The sequence below is a fragment of the Colobus angolensis genome, unplaced genomic scaffold (assembly GCF_000951035.1).
Source record: "Colobus angolensis palliatus isolate OR3802 unplaced genomic scaffold, Cang.pa_1.0 Scaffold446, whole genome shotgun sequence".
NCBI classification, from domain to species: Eukaryota; Metazoa; Chordata; class Mammalia; order Primates; family Cercopithecidae; genus Colobus; species Colobus angolensis.
Window position 1 is genome coordinate 1,199,483 of NW_012117888.1, and position 3,259 is coordinate 1,202,741.

The window sequence follows — 3,259 nt, forward strand, 5'->3', positions numbered from 1 at the left end:
AAAAAAAAAAAAAAAAATAGAGAATAAATGAACTTTCTTGCTGTCCTGGCCATTGATTTCTGCTATCTTAATCACTTATTTTTGTGAACCACGATGGTTTAAGTGAAAATAAAAAACAATTGTAAATGTTTTATTCTTTAATAGAATGCAAGTAGAAAGTAGAAAGCTTTGAATATCAGAACTTGGTCAACAAAACCAGTTAAGCTGGTACATACACACCACGGAGTACTATGCGGCTATAAAAAGGAATGAGATCATGTGCTTTGCAGTAACGTGGAGGGAGTTGGAGGCCGTTATCCTCAGCAAACTAACACAGGAACAGAAAACCAAACACCACATGTTCTCACTTATAAGTGGGAGCTGAATGATGAGAACACATAAACATGGGGAGGGGAACAACACACAATGGGGCCTGTCGAGGGAAGGGAGAGAAAGAGCATGAGGTGCTTAATCCCTAGGTGATGGGTTTATAGGTGCAGCAAACCACCATGGCACATGTTTACCTATGTAACAAACCTGCTTGTCCTGCACATGTATCCAGGAACTTAAATTTAAAAAAACACTTAAGCTGTCTATATAGTATACTCATGAGTAGTATGCATTACAGTAGCAGCTTTCTTCAAATATATCAAAACTCACTAGTGATACTTTGCTTTCTAGAATAACTGTGAGCAAATTGATTCAGTCACATTGAACTTCTCCCAAGCGAGATACAGCTTTAGCTTAGTAGAAGGTGGATCCTTTCTAAAAATATAAGCAAGAATATTGGATATTACTTTATGAATAAGACACAATGAATGGTATTCAATTTTATCATAAACTCATTTTAGCTGAATGGCCTGTGGAAGAACATGCATAAAGTTAAGAAATTTGAGGAGTTGGTGAGGCATTAGATTTGCTTAATGAAATCCACTGTTTACATGAGAATTATAAAAGAGAAAATCAAGATCTAAGGGTGATCACCCATATTTAAGATTCATATTATTTTCTCAATTGAGAATTTTATTTGGGCAGGAGGTCAGAAAAGTAATTATTCAATGTAAATTTGCTACCCAGCTGCAAAGAGAGGCACAGTTTTAAGGCAGAAATTCAACTTTTTTGTCCCCTCAGCCAGGTTGGTTAGTGGATGATTTGCACAAATGCACATTTCGTTAGCTGGGATTATCCATTAATACCTATTGAATTACCTGGTAAATAATTGCTGCTATTTATTGGTTAAGGTAAAGGTATTCTTCTGGGAAATTTTTATGTGTCTTTTTCAAATTAGGACATATAACTTTGAACCAGATACTCGTTTGAGAGATACTGTAGAGCAAGCTGAGATTTAGATCACTAACCTCAAAGTTATCTTGGAATTTACCATTAATTTTTTATAAGACTTACTTCTTCTGGCCATAATGCTTCATCTTTATCATGAACGCCTAGGGTGAATTTTTCTCATGCATATGGTGCAATGAATGGAATGAAGATTTAAAGCAATTGTTTGGATGATGCATGACTATAAAATATGTTTTAAGGAAAAATAGGGTATGCAGAAATATCTGTATTTATTATCCATATTGTTGGCCTAGACAACCTATATATCCTGAGATAGTGGCTTGGGTTTCCACATTGACAGGTCATAAAATTATCTGTAGCTATTCAACTTACTATTTATATCATAGGACTAATAAAATGTCATCAAGGTTTTGATTTCGACATAATCTCTATCATTATTCTTCATCACCATCATCAAATGTTGATAACTAGGTTTGAAGATACTAGGTAAAATACATAGTCTCCATCCTTTAGCAACATAGTTATGGAGAGAAGATATATGCATAAAACTGTAACAATCATCAGCAGTATAAAAAATTGCCAATCAAGTGATGTAAATAAGAGCTATTGTAGCCCTAGACTCCAGGTTCACTTGAAACTCTGGCCACCACCCTTAGAAGGAAGTAACAAAGGCAATTGAGACAAAGATTTTGGAGATAAGTATAAATACTTTCCTGCTTTTAGAAGACTTGAAATGGTGTGCACAGTAAACCACTAGTGTTTTCTTTCTTAGTATCTGAAAGAAATATTATTAGATGGCATCATGGAATGTGCAACTTCTCTTTATTAAGTTCATCAACTTTAAAAATAAACTGCACTTTGTCATTTATTCTTTATTCTAATCCTTAAAAAAGTGTATTTACTTCCCTTCATCTGTTTTCTTTCTTTTTTTTTTTTTTGAGACGGAGTCTTGCTCTGTCGCCCAGGCTGGAGTGCAGTGGCACGATCTCCACTCATTGCAAGCTCCGCTTCCCGGGTTCACACCATTCTCCTGCCTCAGCCTCCCGTGTAGCTGGGACTACAGGTGCCCGCCACCACGCCCAGCTAATTTTTTTTTAAATGTATTTAGTAGAGACGGGGTTTCACCGTGTTAGCCAGGATGGTCTCGATCTCCTGACCTCATGATCCACCCGTCTCGGCCTCCCAAAGTGCTAGGATTACAGGCGTAAGCCACCGCGCCCGGCTGTTTTCTTTCTGATTGATTTTTATGCTTCTGGTGTTTTATATAGTTTCCTTGATAAGTTTGATACAAAGCTTCATGATTTGTTTTCACAGTTTGTCCTCATTTTCTTGCAATGGCTTGACACTTAAAATGCTGTTGGACTGCTTCACTGTAAATTTTGTCACCTTATGCTTTAAACTTTTCTCAATGTTTTAGAAATTATAATACAGATTTTGTGGAGAAGACATGCAACCTCATCTTCGGAGCTGATGGGGAAAGCAGAACCTGAGTCCCTTGTCACAGGTTCTTCTGTAAAGGACCTAGATCAACCCAAATTCTTTGTGGCTTAGAATGTAAATTGGCTTTTCTTGTCCACATCTCCCAACTCCCCTCAGTCTCTGCCTGTCCCTCTCTCTGTCAAAGATTCCCAGATACATATTTGATTTTTACTGATACTTTGTGATTGATTCCATGAAAATTTAATGACTTTTCATGCCCTAACTGCTTGTTAGATTATTTTTCCCTTAGGATTTGATGTCTCTGACATAGAATCCTGTCACTAGAACACGGAGTGAATGTAGACAAAATGTTACAGTAGTAAAGTCAAAAATAAGTTAAAATTTTGAAATGACTTCTCACCACCCAAATTGGTTGTTAGTGTGACACTAAAATGGCATATTTACTCTTTTTTTTTTTTTTTTTTTTTTTTTGAGGTGGAGTCTCGCTCTGTCGCCCGGACTGGAGTGCAGTGGCTGGATCTCAGCTCACTGCAAGCTCCGC